The sequence below is a fragment of the Dendrobates tinctorius genome, unplaced genomic scaffold (genome assembly GCF_039654945.1).
Source record: "Dendrobates tinctorius isolate UK_male_01 unplaced genomic scaffold, ASM3965494v1 ptg000134l, whole genome shotgun sequence".
Lineage (NCBI taxonomy): Eukaryota > Metazoa > Chordata > Amphibia > Anura > Dendrobatidae > Dendrobates > Dendrobates tinctorius.
The window spans coordinates 26,251,144-26,269,998 of NW_027361802.1; positions in this window are offsets into that span (position 1 = coordinate 26,251,144).

The window sequence follows — 18,855 nt, forward strand, 5'->3', positions numbered from 1 at the left end:
TTCGGACAGATTTGAGGTTGAGGAGCAGTTCAGCAGAGGAAGTCAGGTGGGGAGGAAAGAGGGAAGGGGAGATGATTATTTGGTTAGAGGCTGCTGGGGTTTGGGGATAGCGAAGGTGAGTGAGGACTAAAGGAGCAAACACTGTGAGGGCATATGTAAACATGGTGAAGAAATAAGATAGGTTAAGAGAAGCTAGGTGAAAGTAATAAGAATAGCTTACTCAGCAGACATACCCAAAAGAGACAGGTAGCTAGAGTGGGGTCCTGACTCCTGCCGAGACTAACTGCCATAGTAATAACTGCATTTTCGCGATACTTTTGCTGCCATGATACTTATGCTGCAGGGAGACACACGTGCATGACCCGCACACGTGCCACCCTAGAAGGCGTCTGAATATATAGGACTGAGTAGAGGATCAGGTGAGAGGGATTGTGGGAACTGATTTGGGATAAATTACCAATTGCCTAGCACACCAGAGGAGGTTAGACAATCAAAGGCACAGGGCCTGGCTACATCCATATGCTAGTAACACCTTACACCTGATAACATCTCTACTGGCCCCAAGATGGCTATACAGCAGTAAGTATTGAGTTCAATGCAACAAATGAATTTAGCAAACATTCAGTAGGCACTGTTATATACCATTAAATGAAAGGTTGCACTAGATGACAGCAAGCAGGGATTGTAGCAGGAGCAGAGATTGTACCATTAAATGAAAGGTTGCACTGATCTGACCAAGAAGGGCGCTGATGTGCTGAATTGGTCTCCTGAGGCTATCTCAGCACTTCAGGAGCTTAAGCAGAGATTTACTTCAGCTCCAGTTTTACGGCAACCTGATGTCTCACTTCCATTTCAGGTGGAGGTAGATGCTTCTGAGATTGGTGCAGGAGCTGTTTTGTCCCAAAAAGACCCTGTGACTTCTAAGATGAATCCCTGTGCCTTCTTTTCTCGAAAATTCTCCACATCTGAATGCAACTATGACGTGGGGAATCGGGAATTGTTGGCCATGAAGTGGGCATTTGAGGAGTGGAGACATTGGATGGAGGGAGCTAGACATCAAGTTGTGGTCCTCACCGATCACAAGAATTTGATTTATCTGGAGTCGGCCAAACGCTTGAATCCTAGACAGGCTAGATGGGCCTTGTTTTTCACGCGTTTTAGTTTTGTGGTCTCTTTTCTTCCAGGCACTAAGAATGTTAAGGTAGACTCCCTTTCTAGGAGTTTCTTTGCCGATTCTCTTAGTGTGACCGAGCCTACTACCATCCTAGGTGAGGGGGTAGTTCTTTCTGCCATTTTGCCCGATTTGAGATGCACCCTGGAGGAATTTCAGGAGGATAAACCTGAGCGTTGCCCTATGGGAAAATTGCATGTTCCTGACCAGTGGAGAAAGAGAGTGATGTCTGAAATTCATTGCTCCGCATTGGCTGGTCATCCAGGTATTTTTGGTACCAGAGATTTGGTAAGTCGGTCCTTTTGGTGGCCTGCCTTATCTCGTGACGTCAGGAATTTTGTACAATCCTGTGGGACTTGTTCTCGGTCTAAACCCTGTTCTCGTTCTAGTGGGTTGCTGATGCCCTTGCCGGTGCCCAAGAGGCCATGGACCCATATCTCAATGGATTTTATTTCTGATCTTCCTGTCTCTCAGAGAATGACTGTTACCTGGGTGATTTGTGATAGATTTTCGAAGATGGTCCATCTTGTACCACTCCCAAAGTTGCCATCTTCCGCTGAGTTGGTGCCCTTGTTTTTACAACAGGTGGTTCGGTTACATGGGAATCCTGAGAACATTGTGTCCGACAGAGGAATCCAGTTTGTTTCCAGATTCTGGAAAGCCTTTTGTTCCAACCTGGAATTCAGTTATCCTTCTCCTCCGCGTTTCGTCCCCAGACCAATGGACAGACTGAGAGAACAAACCAGACCTTGGAGTCTTATTTGAGATGTTTTATATCTGCTGATCAGGATGATTGGGTCTCATTTTTGCCCTTGTCCGAATTCGCACTGAACAATAGAGCTAGTTCTGCCACTTTGATGTCACCCTTTTTCTATAATTTTGGGTTTCATCCTCGATTCTCTTCAGGGCAAGTGGAATCTTCGTCCTGCCCAGGTGTGGACACTGTGGTTAAGAGAAAGCAGCAGATATGGGACCAAGTGGTGGATAAGTTGTCACTCTCTCAGGAAAAGGCCCAGCGATTTTCCAACCGGCATAGGACCATTGGTCCCCGGTTTAAAGTGGGTGATATGGTTTGGTTGTCGTCTAAGAATATTCCTATGAGGGTTGCATCTCCTAAATTTAAGCCAAGATTTATTGGTCCTTATAAGATTCTGGAAATTCTTAATCCTGTTTCATTTCGATTAGCTCTTCCAGTTACGTTCAACATCCATAATGTATTTCACAAATCTCTGTTGAAGATGTTTGTTAAGCCAGTGGTTCCTATGGCAGCACCTCCTGACCCTGTGTTGGTTGAAGGCAATGTGGATATGAGGTAGAGAAAATATTGGATTCTCGTTTGGTTAGACGGAGACTCCAGTATTTGGTCAAATGGAAGGGTTATGGTCAGGAGGATAATTCTTGGGTCTCGGCCTCCGATATTCATGCCAATAGATTGGTTCGTGCTTTTCACCGTCCCATCCTGATCGGCCTGGTGGCATGGATGAGGGTTCGGTGACCCCTCCTCAAGGGGGGGTACTGTTGTGAGTTCATTCTCTGGTTCACCAGTTATGAGTTCTCCTTCCAGACTCCCTCTGGTGGTAACAGGAGGTAGTGAGGCTGATTTGATCGGTGGAGATCTGCCACCTGAGAATGAGGATGACGATTGGACCTCAGGAGTCTCAGATTGGACAGCCAAGGCCCTATTCAGTTGCTGGTGATTCCTTCTGGCTTGTCAGCTCTTGGTTTTCTGCTCTGTTCTAGTCATCTAAAGCTAAGTTTTTCTGCTAATGTTCACACTTGATTTTGTTGGTCTATTCAGTTTTTTGGTGTGTCTCGGCCTCCGATATTCATGCCAATAGATTGGTTCGTGCTTTTCACCGTCCCATCCTGATCGGCCTGGTGGCATGGATGAGGGTTCGGTGACCCCTCCTCAAGGGGGGGTACTGTTGTGAGCTGTGCTGAATTTCCACTCTTATTTATCAGTATTTTGCCAATTTGCTTTTTGTCCCGTACTAGTTTGGTCTCTTTTTGCTGTGTCTCAGAATATTTCAGAGTGCTGATATAGTGGGAGAAGTCTAGTGACTTCAGGGTTAATTTTGCTATCAGAAGTGTTGGACATTATTTTTGTAGGGTTTTTTGCAGGTTGCAGACAGTGTCTTTCCTTTCCTTTCCTCTCTAGTTAGTTTGGGCCCCATCGTTTGCTCAGCCTATTTTCCTGCCTGTGTTTGTGCCTTCATCTTGTTTCACCGTCAATACATGTGGGGGCTATCTATTCCTTTGGGGTCTGCTCTGGGGCAGTTAGTTTTCCCCTATTCATGCGTCAGGCTTATTTAGTCCTCCGGCTGTGACGAAGCATCTAGGAACATCGTAGGTACGCTCCACGGCTGTTGCTAGTTGTGTGGTAGGATCAGGGATCTGCAATCTGCATAGTGACCAACCTCTCTGGTTTTCTGTGACTTGGCTTGTTTTGCTTTTTTCTCCTCGGTGACCCATTCATAACAGTAATCCATGTGTTTTTATTTACAATGTAACTATAGGATTACTAATGGATAGGTTTTCTTATAAACGCTTCTCCATTACTAATCCGTGGGCTTGATGTCACCGCACAATACAAAGGTGAGATCAACCACACAAATGTAAACCCCACTTGCCACCGCTACAGGGCAAGCAGGATAAGCCAGGCAAAGTGCCAGCATTGGTGCATCTAATAGATGTGCCTTTTCTGGGCAGTCACTGGCTGCTATTTTTAGGCTGGAGGGTCAACATCCATAGCCCCTTACCAGCTTGAGAATACAAGCCCCCAGCTGTCTGCTTTAGCAAGGCTGGTTATCAAAAATGGGGGAGACCCCATGCCATTTTTTTTAAATCCATGGCTCCTTGCCAACCTGAGAATACCAGCCTTGCTGAAGCTGACAGCTAAGGGTTGAAGACCCTAGTTGTGAGTTTGCCTGGCTGGTTATCAAAATTACAGGGAAATCCATGCCAGTTTTTTATCATTTAATTACAGTGCAGGAGCTGGCTGTTGAATACTCCCATCAGCCGCTCCTTAACTCACGGTTATTAGCGGCAGCTGAACCCGAACAGTAACACGGACTTCCTGGTGGTGTCCATGCCCGAACAGTAGGTGTTCGGTACAGATGACAAACTTTACTGTTCGGGCTCATCCATCTCTAGTGTTTAGGCTTATTTAACCTACTAAATAAATTAAACAAAAGTGACGTGGGGTCCCCCCTATTTTTGATAACCAGATTTATATCTGGATTTATATTGTCAGACTATGAAGGTTCTTGGTTATTGGGTCCTTCCCAGCCTTAAAAATACAAGCCCACAGCCACCCCAGAATTGTCAAATCACATTAGATGCGCCAATTCTGGCACTTTGCAGCAGCTCTTCCCAATAGCCCTGTTACAGTGGAAATCGAAGTAATGGTTTATGGGGTTGATGTCAGCTTTGTAATGTCAGCTGGCATCAAGCCCTGGTGTTAGTAATATAGATGCATCTCTCAGACACCCCCATTACTAACCCAGTATGTTAAAAGAGAAAACCCACACACAAATATTTTATTTTAAAAAACACCCCCCGGCTAGCCATGTTTCACCAATTTATTAAAAAATCAAGCAAAAAAAACCCCTCTAGAATGACGTAGTCCACCGAATCCAAAGTAGTCCAGAAATGGGAAACTAAAAGACATAAACAAAGAGAGGTAAAGAAATAAAAACACCCTAATTCATCAATTTATTAATGAAAAATATTCCCTGCAGCTCCAACGTAATCCATGGTGTTCCCACGATGTCCACCTATTCTGTACTGAAACCCAGGGAGAGTTCTGAGAACAACGCTTTATAGGTCATGACTGATCATATCCAACGAGTGATGAAGTGTCGTTCTCTGAAAAGTGGACGTTGTAGGAACGCAATAGATTACATCGGAGCTGTAGGGATTATTTTTTAATAATAGATTGGTGAATGAGGGAAGCAAGGTCTCTTGTTTTTATTTCTTTACCCCTCTCTTTTTATGTCTTTCAGGTTCCTATTTGACAACTTTCAATTTGGTGGGCTACGTCAGAAACCCTAGACTTGATGTTTTCTTTTGTTTTTTTTTAGAATAAATTGGCAGGGGGTGTTTTTTAAAAAAAAATATTTGTTTTTTTCTTTTAAATTACTAGATTAGTAATAGGAGTGTGCGATAGACACCTATCATTTACTAACACTGGGATTGATGCAGCTAACATTACAAAGCTGACATCAACCCCATAAGTTATTACCCTGATTTTCCCCACTAACAGGTCAATGGAAAATAGCTGAGGCGAAGTGCTAGAATTGGCACATCTAATGTGAGGTGCCAATTCTGTGGCGGCTGACGGCTTTGTATTTTTAGGTTGGAAAGAGTCCAAAAACCAGGGCCCTTCCCAGCCTGATAATACAGGCACACAGTTGTCTGCTTTACTTTGGCTCATTATTAAAAACAGGAGGGACCACTATATTTTTAAATCACTTATTTAATAGATTAAATAAGGCTAAGCACTCTTTAGTTCCATATAAAAGGCACTAGAAGGTGCAAGTTTGTTATATATAGGGGGCTTGTGGCAGTAAATATCTACAGGAAATCTATCTATTCTATATATCTTATATATGTATTATATCTATTCTATTCTGACTGATCGGACTGTGAATTTACTGTACTTGGCTAATGAAATGTCAGGTTTCCGTTGAGATGTGCGTGTAAAAATTAAGCGGCACAAGTCTTGACTTGAATTGGAGAATGCCATCCGATTCTCGCATCAAATCGTATCATGCTGCAAATTTTTTCTCACTCTTGTTAGAGCTCAGGAAAAGCTTGCATATGAGCACTAACTCATTTAATAACATTGGTCAGAGTGCAATGCGTGATGTTTTGCACTCCTCTGTATTATACGCCAGTGTAAGCAAGCTCTAAGATATATTGAAAAGTCTATTGAAGCTTTGTAAAAAATTACCAGAAAAAACTATACCTAGAGCGTGATGACCTCAAGAGTAGTGTTGAGCATTCCGATACCGCAAATATCGAGTATCGGCCGATATTCGCGGTATCGGAATTCCGATACTGAGTTCCGATACTTTTTGCATATTGAATACCGGAATCGGAAGTTCCCATAATGCTATGAGCCAGTTTGATTTGATTCAGCCAATGACAATCCTCAGAAGTGTGGCACATCCTGTTAGGCATGTAGGCATGTTAACTAATGGCATGGCTGTGATTGGCTGCTGAAATGATGTCATGATGCACTATAAAAGCCGCTGCCACCGCCATTTTGGTTTCACTCTGCTGTGAATTCAGTTAGGGACAGGCTGCTGTTCAAGACTCTGAGGGACAGTTAGAGATAGCGATTTTCCAAATATTGTTGTGCTTTACCCAGGCTACCTGATCAATCAGTGTAGCTTTCTTTTGCCTTGCAGCGCTGTTCACAGCTGTCTGCAAGGTCTGTGTGAGTGCAGCTCACGCTGTGTAGTGTGTTCTGCAGCCACGTCTGGTTGTAGGCCGCTCAGCGTGCGTCACTGCCTCATACATATTTTTCTTTTATTGCTGCAAATTTTTCATTAATTCTCCTATTAGTGTGCATCCATCCGTATCCATATACATTGGTTGCAAACATATAGGAGTAGACAGTGGAGTCTTTCTGCAGCCTTTCAGTGCTAGTGCCCAGTTCTCTGCACTGTTCACAGCTGTCTGAGAGGTCTCTGTGTGTGAGTGCAGCTCACCCTGTAGTGTGTCCTGCAGCCACGTCTGGTTGTAGGCCGCTCAGCGTGCGTCACTGCCTCATACATATTTTTCTTTTATTGCAGCTCATTTTTCATTAATTCTCCTATTAGTGTGCATCCATCCTTATCCATATACATTGGTTGCAAACACTATAGGAGTAGACAGCGGAGCCTTTCTGTAGCCTTTCAGTGCTAGTGCCCAGTTATCTGCACTGTTCACGGCTGTCTGAGAGGTCTCTGTGTGAGTGCAGCTCACGCTGTAGTGTGTCCTGCAGCCACGTCTGGTTGTAGGCCGCTCAGCGTGCGTCACTGCCTCACACATATTTTTCTTTTATTGCAGCTCATTTTTCATTAATTCTTCTATTAGTGTGCATCCATCCGTATCCATATACATTGGTTGGTTGCAAACACTATATAAGAGTAGATAGAGGAGCTTTTTTTCTGGTTTGTGCCCTGCAGCCACAGCCAGATTAGTATTACCCTATTTTTTGGAGCCTCATCTATTGCATTGTAGGTTACCTTCCTGCATTGTAATAGCTCCAAAAAGTTTGTGATACTATCGCTTTCACATCTTTGGTCACATCCTTTTTGTTTTTTTGAAAAAAACAAAACAAAATAAAGTTCACCAAACACTCCACTTTACAGTTGTGTAGGCCACATTAGCTCATATTAAAGTGTAGTCCACACACTTTATAAAATTAGTGTTTCTTATACCTGTTACCTGCTGTTCAGGAATATGAACACTAAGCCCCCCTTTGTACTTTTCTGCCTATCTTTATCAGTCTATCAAGATGAAGAAGGCAGGGAGTAAGGCACGTGGTCGTGGGCGTGGAGTTGCAGCAGGGAGAGGATTTGGGGATTCAGCAGGGAGAGGACGTGGGGATTCTGTGCCTGCTGCGGGCACCAGTGAATCAGCATCCCCAAGTTTTACCAGGCAACAGTCCTTTATGCGCAGCTTTGTAGGACCTCGCCGTACCCCACTGCTGCGGGACGAACAAATTGAAGCCGTTGTCGCATGGATGGCAGCTAACGCATCGACTTCAATGACTTCCACATCCTCTCAGGGCCAGAGCACTGAAGAGCAACCATCTGTCTCTTCACCACCTGCCAAATTGCCAGGCAATCAGAGAGCCCTGGACTGGAGCCATCTCAGTCTCTACTTCTGTTCTCTGAATCTGTTGGCTTGGAAAGCAGCATTCAAGAATGTGAAGAAGAGGGAGTATGCAGTGATGCACAACTGCTTTGTCCCTCTGAATCTGAAGAGGCGGGCGGGCCAGTGCCTATGGTCAGCATACCTCAGTACGCATCAGATGATGAGACTCAGGTGCCACTTTCTGGTGCGTACAGTGCTGGCGAGACTACCCAGGAGAAGCAGGTGTTTGAAGAGAGGAGTGTAGATGATGAGGTCCTTGACCCATCATGGCGTGAGGAACAGGAAGGTGGTGGGAGCAGCTCTGAGGAAGAGATTGCTCGAAGGGCCAAAACAGGAGGGAGAGGGAGGGGGCAGACTTGGTTGCCTGTAGCCTCCACTTCGGCACCCGTTAGGAGCATTCCTCTTCCAAAAGCCAAAACGGGCGCTCCCAAGACTTGCAGTGCGTGGTCCTTTTTTGATATAGTTGCAGATGACATTTGCTTTGTCAAATGCAAGCTGTGTCACCAGAAAGTCAAAAGAGGGAAAAGTGTCAGCAACCTCAATACCACAAATATGTGAAAACATGTGCGGACCAAGCACGAGGTGGAGTTACAAAGACACACTGAAGATGTAGGCCAACCTACAGCACCACCTACCACCTCTTCAGCTCGTGTTGTAGCCTCTTCCTCCAGCTCACACACAGCTGGTTCGGCTTCCTCACAGGATTGCCATGGAAGAAACTCTGGCACTGTTGTCCAGAGACCCAGTGACTTTCCACCCACAGCACCACGTTCCCGTTCATCCTCACACTCCCAGGCCACTCTACAGCCATTGGTAGCACAGGCATGGGAGAAAAGGTGGCCATACTCGGCAAACCATCCCCAAGCACAGGCTCTGAATGCTGACATTGCCAAACTACTGGCCCTTGAAATGCTCTCATTTAGCCTTCTGGAGACAGACACCTTCCAGAACTTCATGGCATTGGCAGTCCCACAATACACCATGCCCTGCTGCTTTTATTTCAGCAGGCAAGCCGTCCCTGCCATGCAAAAGCATGTGGAGGGAAAAATTAAACATGCGCTACTAAACGCCGCCAGTAGCAAGGTCCACCTGACCACCGATATGTGGACCAGTAACCATGGACAGGGACGATACCTTTCCCTCACTGCCCATTGGGTCAATGTTGTGGAGCCGGGTACAGATCTTGAGAGTGGCGCTGTATGTGTTCTGCCAGCTCCAAAGATTGCAGGAATCCAGTCTGTACACATTGACTCCTCCTCGTACTCCAGTTCCTCAGAATCAGCGCTGCAGGAGCCTATTACGACCGATATTAGCACAACCGTGGCCAAACGTCAACAGGCCGTACTGAAATTAATTTCTTTGGGGAATCGAAGTCACACAGTGCAGGAGCTCTGGAATGCCATCAAGCAGGAAAGCGACGTGTGGTTTGTGCCAGCGAATCTCCAGCCAGGCTTGGTAGTGTGTGACAATGGCCGAAATCTGGTGGCAGCTCTGGGCCTAGGCAACCTCACTCACATCCCATGTCTGGCACATGTGCTGAACTTGGTCGTGCAGAGCTTTCTGAGGGACTATCCGGATCTTGATGCACTGCTGCACAAGGTCCGCATAGAGTGCGCTCACTTGCGGCGTTCCAGCATGGCAAGATCACGCATTGCAGCTCTGCAGCGCCCATTACGCCTTCCGGAACATCACATCATATGTGACCTACCCACCAGGTGGAATTCAACGTTACATATGTTGGAGCGGTTGTGTGAGCAGCAGGCAGCAGTAATGGAGTACCAGCTGCATCAGGCGCAAACAAGTCGCACTGTGCGCCGGTCACACTTCAGCACCACTGAGCGGGCCTCTATGAAGGACATCTGCCTCGTTTTGCGTGCCTTCGATGATTCCACGTGGATGGCGAGTGCAGATGATGCACTAGTCAGCATGACTGTCCCCCTTATCTGCCTGCTTCAAAAAATACTGCAAGCACTAAGGGAGGAGGTTTTGGAAGAGGTGGAGGATGAGGAGTAACAAATGCCATCTGCTTCTGGACAGTCTGCACTACGTGGTTCCTCACAAAGGCCTAGGCATGGGACACTTTGTGAGGAGATTGAGGAGGAGTCAATGGAGGAAGAAGACATCTCTCCAGAGGAGGGAGGTACACAATGCTCTAGTCAGTCTAGTTTTGCGAGGGTGGGGTGATGCAGAGCAGGCAGAGATGACGCCTCAAGCAGGGGACAGCGTTTCTTTGGCAGTTGGGAGTCTGCTGCACATGGTTGATTTCATGCTGCAGTGCCTGAGAAACGACCGCCGCATCACCCACATTCTCAACACGGCTGATTATTGGGTGTACACCCTCCTAGATCCTCGCTACCAGGACAACTTACAAAGCCTCATAACACCGTTGAACCGGGAGCGTAAAATGCGGGAGTACCAAGAGACACTGGTGCATTCCATCATGTTCTCCATTCCACCCGAGAGCAATGCTGCTAGTGCTTTACAAAGCAGCTCAGTGCGTGGAGGCAGTGGAGGAAGCTCTACACAAAGAGGGAGCAGAGGCAGCGCTTCAGCACAAGGCAAGACCAGTATTGCCCAAATGTGGCAAAGTTTTGTGTGCCCGCCACAAATGTCTACACCATCACAGACGGCTCTAGTCAGCAGGAGGCAACGTTTCCGTCAGATGGTGACAGACTACATGTCTTGCCCTGTCAGTGTACTCCCAGACGGCTCTTCCCCCTTCAAGTTTTGGGTCTCTAAGCTGGATACATGGCCAGAGCTTAGCCAGTATGCATTGGAGGTGCTGGCTTGCCCTGCTGCTAGTGTATTATCGGAACGCGTCTTTAGTGCCGCAGGTGGTGTGCTAACAGACCGTCGCACATGACTGTCCTCCGATAACGTTGACCAGCTTACTTTTCTGAAAATGGACAAGGCCTGGATCTCACCAGAATTTGCCCGTCCTCTTCCAGAATAAATAATTGGTTGGCAATCGTATCCAGGCCTCCTGTAGTGTTCATGTTTCTACCACCTGAACTGTAATCCCTGGGCTCCAACACCGCCAGTTGTTGCTCAGAAGTGCCGTCTGCACAGAGAAAAACACATGCTCCAGTGTTAGTGGGGTTCAGTAACGATAGCTGCTCTCCTGCTGTGTGTCCGGCAATGTCTCCTGCTGCCTCCACATTCAAACTACATCACATATAAAACTTGCTGCAATTAGGCCTCAGCCTGCTCCATGATTGACCCTGGGCTCCAACATCACCAGTTGTTGCTCAGAAGTGCCGTCCGCACAGGAAAAAACACTAGCTCCTGTGTTAGTGGGGTTCAGTAACGCCAGCTGCTCCCCTTTTGTGTGTACGGCAAAGTCTCCTGCTGCCTCCACATTCAAACTACCTCAGATTTTACACTTGCTCCAAGTAGGCCTCAGCCTGCTCCATGATTGATCCTGGGCTCCAACATCGCCAGTTGTTGCTCGGAAGTGCGGTCCGCACAGAAAACAACACATGTTCTAGTGTTAGTGGGGTTCAGTAATGCCAACTGCTCCCCTACTGTGTGTCCGGCAATGTCTACTGCTGCCTCCACATTCACACTACTACTGATTTTTAACCGTGCTCCAATTAGACCTCTGGCTCCACTATCTCTAGTATTTACCCTGTCCTCCAACACCGCCAGTTGCTGCTCAGAAGTGCCGCCTGCACAATCAACACTTGTTCCTGTGTTACTAGGGCTCAGTAATGTCAGTTGATCCCCTACTGTGTGTCCGGCAATGTCTACTGCTGCCTCCACATTCACACTACTACTGATTTTTAACCGTGCTCCAATTAGACCTCTGGCTCCACTATCTCTAGTATTTACCCTGTCCTCCAACACCGCCAGTTGCTGCTCAGAAGTGCCGCCTGCACAATCAACACTTGTTCCTGTGTTACTAGGGCTCAGTAATGTCAGTTGATCCCCTGATGTGTGTCCGGCAATGTCTCCTGCTCTGTCCTCATTCCCACTACTCGTAATGGGGATATGGACAGAGCAGGAGACATTGCCGGACACACATCAGGGGATCAATTGACGTTACTGAGCCCCAGTAACACAAGAACAAGTGTTGAATGTGCAGACGGCACTTCTGAGCAGCAACTGGCGGTGTTGGAGGACAGGGTAAATACTAGAGACAGTGGAGCCAGAGGCCTAATTGGAGCATGGTTAAAATCAGTAGTAGTCTACAACAGATATAAAACTTTATGAAATTAGGCCTCAGCCTACACCCAGATTGACCCTGGGCTCCAACATCACCAGTTGCTGCTCAGAAGTGTCTTTGGCATGGGTACTCCCTCCTGCCCAGGCTGGTTCCAGCACGCCTGCTGTTTCCAGGTAGTGTCAACGTCACTTTGCCACCAATACGTTGTCCTGTCGTGTTGCGGTCGGGTTAGCCGAGTCTATGGTGCCTGCAGTTTAGGTGCTTCCTATGTGGGCTGCGGGTTCTGGTAATAAAGGCTGGTTCCGTAGTGCCAATAGGACAAGCACCCCCTGTAAGGACTGTGGCTTTCGGTAACTGCGGCCGGCTCGCGGCCCTGCAACTTTGTTTTTCATGGGTACCTTCTGCTACCCATCCGGGTTCCAGTACCGTCAGCTGGTTCTCGGCAGTGCCTTTGGCTGAGGTGCCTCCTTCTCGGTATCTGAGTTCCAGCAACGTCTGCTGGTCCTTGGTAGTGCTTTCTAGCACAGGTACCTCATGCTTAGTAACCGTGTTCCAGCACCATCAGCTGGTCCACGGTTGTGCCATTGGCTCTTGTTCCTTCTGCTGCCCCTCCGGGTTCCAGCACCGTCAGCTGGTCCTCGCTAGTTCCATTAGCTCTTGCAGCTTCTGCTATCCATCCGGGTTCCAGCACCATCAGCTGGTTCTCGGCAGTGCCTTTGGCTGAGGTGCCTCCTTCTCGGTATCTGAGTTCCAGCAACGTCTGCTGGTCCTTGGTAGTGCTTTCTAGCACAGGTACCTCATGCTTAGTAACCGTGTTCCAGCACCGTCAGCTGGTCCTCAGTAGTGCCATTGGCTCTTGTTCCTTCTGCTGCCCTTCCGGGTTCCAGCACTGTCAGCTGGTCCTCGCTAGTTCCATTGGCTCTTGCAGCTTCGGCTACCCATCCGGGTTCCAGCACCGTCAGCTGGTTCTCGGCAGTTCCTCAGCCTTCTTATACCTTTTGCTACATTTCCAGAGTTCAAGCTTTTGGAAATGGTTTTTGTTTATTATCACTCTGGATCTCCCTGACGACAACCCTGAAGACGACGACCCTGAACACCACCCCGAAGAAGACCAAAAAGATGACCCTGAAGAAGATGACCAAGAGGACAAAGAACATGAAGACAGCCACCAAGATACAGAACTACAAGAGACAGAAGACCAAGAAGCAGAAGACTAAGACGCTGCAGAACAAAAAGCAGAACAAAATTAAGCATAAGACTAAAAATCAGAGCAAAAGATATTATCTAAAGGATAAGCAGAAGAAGACTAAGCAGTGTATGGGGGTGAGTCCGTTCCTCCTCGTGGTGCCCCTGGAAAATGCCTGCTGCTGCAGGCCAAACTGAACGCGGACAAATCCTGTTGTAAATCTTTTGTGACAGGCAGAACGAAAGGTGTAATCTTCAAACTTTTATAGATAGCAACTACAGGAATGCCTGTCACGAATAAGAATATGATGAGGAAGAAGATGAAGAAGTAGAATATGAAGAACAATAATAGTTGAATAAGAAGAATATGAAGAATGTAAAAAAAAAAAAGAATAATAGGAAGAGGGTGAAGAAGATGAATAAGGTGAAGAAGTTGATGAAAAAGATGCTGCTGCTGCTGAGGATCATGAAGGAGAAAGTGTGGGAGAAGTAAAAAAGAAGTTGAAGAGCATGGAAGTAGTGAAACATACATATCTGACAAAATATAAAAAAGGTTAACATTGTCAATATCTTTGTAACTCCGAACGTCTTTAAAAAAAAAATATTCCTGCTATTCCATTTGATTGGGCTAAACCTCTATGCCTTTAATGTGTCCTCCACCTCCCCCAATACAGTCTACATTATTCTTAGTTGTTTTTCTTCATGTAGAATTAACCTACAAGGAAAGAAAGGGTTTTTTTTAATTCCGATATTTCTGTCCCATTGACTTGAATGGGTCTTCCGGTATCGGAATCAGCGATACCCGATACTTTTTGGGTATCTGCCGATCCAATCTGATCCGATATTTCTCAATATCGGATGGTATCGCTCAACACTACTCAAGAGTGGTAAGCACTCATCTCCATAGACAAACTAAGGCTACTTTCAGACTTGCGTTTGGAGGTACAGCACAGGGCCGCCGCTAAGCTTCACCCCCGGCCGCGCCTCCTCCGGTCAGCTCCTTCTATGGGCGCATGACGCTGAATGCGATCAGCGTACCCTATATTTAGTGTTGGGTACGCTGGCCGTACGCTGGTATGATTTTGTCGGCGCGCACTCCCTTTTGGCGCTGTGCCGAGTGCACAAAAATGCATCACGGTGCGTTTGGAGCACATCGGCAAAGCGCCAAAAGGGCGCACACGCTGGCAAAATCATACCAGAGCACGGTCAGTGTACCCAGTGCTAAATATAGGGTACGCTGATCGCATGCAGCATCATGCGCCCATAGGAGGAGCTGACCGGAGGAGGCGCGGCCGGGGATGGAGCTCCTAATGCACGTCTGAAAGTAGCCTAAAGTGTAATTTATGTAGACATTCTCACAATTTTCCATAGAACACCAGTCAGTGGCAAAATTTAAACCTTGAGAGTCCCAATACGAAATTCCAATAGGATCTCCAACTATTACGGGTCTTTAACCCCAAAATACAATATCACATACATGTACATTATTGTGGGGTGATAGCATATGGTGGGGGCTTAGGAGCTAACCTCTTTCCAAATGCAGTAGAAAGTGGCTACAGTATGTTAAATAGTCAAAACAGAGAGAAAGCGCTTCTTGTGTAAGGGCTCATACTCATCTGCGTCTATATCGAACAAATGCACTCTGATAAAAAATCGGATTGCACTTGTACCAATGTAATTCAATGAGCTAGCGCTGATCTGCAATTTTTTTTATCAGCTGGAATCTGGATGAGAAAAACGTCACAGCATGCTGCGAGTGGCCGCGTATATCGGATGAGACGCAAGTCAATGGGTGCAAGAAAAAAACAGACGACACATGGACCATTTGTATGCCGTCCCATTTTGTACAGATACATTACCATTTTGTAGCATAGAACACTGTAAAGGGTCCTGTAAATGATTGCAGAATAATAGTTGAAGAGAAGAAAATGCATTGCTTATGCATGTCATATGGATATCATACGGATGCTATGTGAGAAAAATTGCATTGTACTTGCATGACACTTGTCCTACTTTTTCTGAATCAACATCGGAGCGATTTTATTTATGCTGATGAGTCTGAGCTCAAATTCTGTGCATTTAGTTTCAGTAGCAGATTATTCACTGCTCACCTGAATAGGTTGTTCATAGCAGGCACAACACTGGAAAGGGAGTGTGAGTCCACTAGACTACTGCAGCTCCGACCACTGGTTCCTTGGCTATACTGCCAGAACAGGAAAGACTACATAGGAATATCAGAAAAAACTTGCTGGATATTCCGAGCTCTGCCAGTGGATGAAGAATGTCCAAAATCAGATAGATAATGAATGTTTGTTGAATTACGCAAGGCATCAATGAGTTACCGTGGCTAAAGGACCTCAATGCTTTATTTTGGCACTCCTCTAAGGCTTAGTTATAAGCTCAGCTTTAAAGGAGACCAAGATTTACGCGATATACTGCAATTCTATGGTGCTACAGTATATAGTATAAGTGATTAGACGATAGCAAGTTCAACTAAAAAACAGGAAAAAATCAAAAATTTTAAAAATATAAGAATTGAAATCACCCCACTTCTAACCCATTAAAAAAATTAATTGAAGGAAAAAAACAGATTTGACATTGCCTCTTTCATAAAAGTTTACTCTATCAAAACATTAATTAACCCAATCTGCGAACAAAGGGGTAATGTTTCTCCTTGCAGTGAGTGACTTGTCAAGCCTGAGATGCCAAGGTGAGAAGACTTTTAAGCCTTGCAATTCTCCTCTGCGAAATATGCAAATTATCTCCAGAGACGAAGAGGACTAGCACTCTAGTGCCACTATTAGTGCATATTAATGTGTACATAATGAAAAAAAAAATACAGACTTGGTATCGCCATAATTATTCTGACTTGGAGAATCATGACTCGCAGTAAGGACTCATTAAGAAGTCCATAAAAATTGGTCCAAGCATAGACCTCTCATGCACAAACTGGCTGCTGGTCTCTTGACACAAGAGTGATAGCTTCATGTATTTCTATGAGGCTGTCACACTAGGGTCAGGAGAGCAGCAGCCATTCTGTACATTTTGGATTAATCTGGGACCGATTTGCATAAACGTCTGAATGAAACCTACCTTTTTTTCATAGAACTCATGTTGCAGAAGCAAAACCAAAAAAGGTGGTGAAACTGCATTTCTTTCATAATTTCACCACCCTTAGGGCTCATACTCACATGCAAGAATCTCAGACGAGTCACGCACGTCAATACCCGGCACTTCCACCGTCACTCGGATCTGAGCGTTCAGCTGCATAGAAATACATGCAGCTGAATGCTCCAATCCGGGTGCCGGCGGCAGTGCCGGGTGTTACGTGCGAGACTCATCCGAGTTTCTCGCATGTGAGTATGAGACATTACAGTGTTTTGTTTTGTTTTTTTTCCATTTTTCAGTTCATTCTATAGTAAATTGAATGCTGTCATTCAAAACTAAAACTACAACTACAAAAAAAGCCATCATACAGCTATGTGGATGGAAAAATAAAGAAGATCTTGCACTTGAAATAAGGGGAAGGAAAGAAGGAAAAATGCAAAAGTGAAAAATAACTGCAGTGGTAAGGGGTTAAAAGTACTCGTATTTTTATATGGGCTAAAGGACCTTTTTGGCCCCCTAAAGCTCCTGGACCCAAGTCTGACTGCACGTGCCTGCCACCAGCCAACATAACAATACCCCTCCACCCCAAAAAACACGCCTAATCTCTTTGTACAATAGAATTAAACAAGCAAGTTTTTACTTTACTTTAGAATTATACAGTCTCCATGCAGTGCCATGCAAATTTTGTATACTGTATACACAGTAGAATCATAGAATCATAGAATTGAAGAGTTGGAAGGGACCTCCTGGGCCATCTGGCCCAACCCCGTGCTCAAAGCACTAAATCATCCCAGACAGATGTCTGTCCAGCCTCTGTTTGAAGACTTCTATTGTAGGAGAACTCACCACCTCCCGTGGCAGCCTGTTCCACTCAAAGATCACTCTAACTGTCAAAATTTTTTTTCTAATATCTAATCTGTGTCTCCTCCCATTCAGCTTCATCCCATTGCTTCTAGTCTTTCCTTGTGCAAATGAGATTAAAGATGATCCTTCTACAATGTGACAGCTCTTGAGATATTTGTAGACTGCTATTTAGTCTCCTCTCAGTCTTCTCTTTTGCAAGCTAAACATTCCCAAATCCTGCAACCTTTCCTCATAAGACGTGGCTTGCCGACCGGTCACCATTCTGGTTGCTCTTTTCTGAACTTGCTCTAATTTATTGATGTATTTTTTAAAATGTGGTGCCCAAAGCTGGACACAGTATACCAGATTATGTCTGACCAAAGAGTAGAGGGCAATAATGACTTCACGTGATCTAGACTGTATGCTTCTGTTAATACATCCTAGAATTGCATTTGCCTTTTTTGCTGCTGCATCACACTGTTGACTCATATTCAGTCTGTGATCTATTAGTATACCCAAGTCTTTTTCACATGTGCTGTTGCTTAGCCCTATCCCTCCCATTCTGTATATGCTTTTTTCATTTTTATTGCCCAGATGTAGTACTTTGCATTTTCCCTGTTAAAAACCATTCTGTTAGTTGCTGCCCACTGCTCCAATTTATTTATACCTTTTTGAATCCTGTTTCTCTCTTCTCTAGTATTAGCTATCCCTCCTAGCTTTGTGTCATCAGCAAATTTAATCAGTTTACCCTCAATTCCTTCATCTAAATCATTGATAAAGATGTTGAACAATACAGGGCCCAGGACAGAGCCCTGTGGTACCCCATTTGAGACATTCTTCCAACTGGATGAGCAGCCATTTACGACAACTCTTTGAATCCACCTCACAGTTGCCTTGTCCATTCCATACTTAGTCATTTTTTCAATAAGGATGGTGTGAGATACTTTGTTAAATGCTTTACTGAAGTCAAGATATACTATATCTACAACATTTCCCTGATCCACCCAGTTAGTGATTCTGTCAAAGAAGGAAATTAAGTTAGTCTGACATGACTTATTAGTTACAAACCCATGCTCACTCTGTTTAATTACTTCATTCTTATCCAGGTACTTACATACATGTTTAATAATTTGTTCAAAGATCTTTCCTGGTATAGAAGTCAGACTCACTGGCCTATAGTTGCCTGGGTCCACCTTCTTCCCCTTTTTGAAGATAGGAACAACATTTGCTCTACTCCAGTCTTCTGGGACTTCTCCTGTTCTCCAAGAATTTTCAAAGATTATGGAGAGTGGTTCAAAAATTTCTTCTGCTATCTCCTTCAGTACTCTAGGGTGTAATTCATCTGGACCTGGAGACTTGAATTTATTTAAGTTAGCTAAGTGCTTCCTCACTATCTTTCGGTTTATAGATATCCTGAATTCTTTTATTCCCTTAATAGGACAGTGAAGAACAGTTGATGTTACATTTCCTTTCTGAGAGAAAACAGGTGTAAAATAGGAATTTAAAAGTTCGG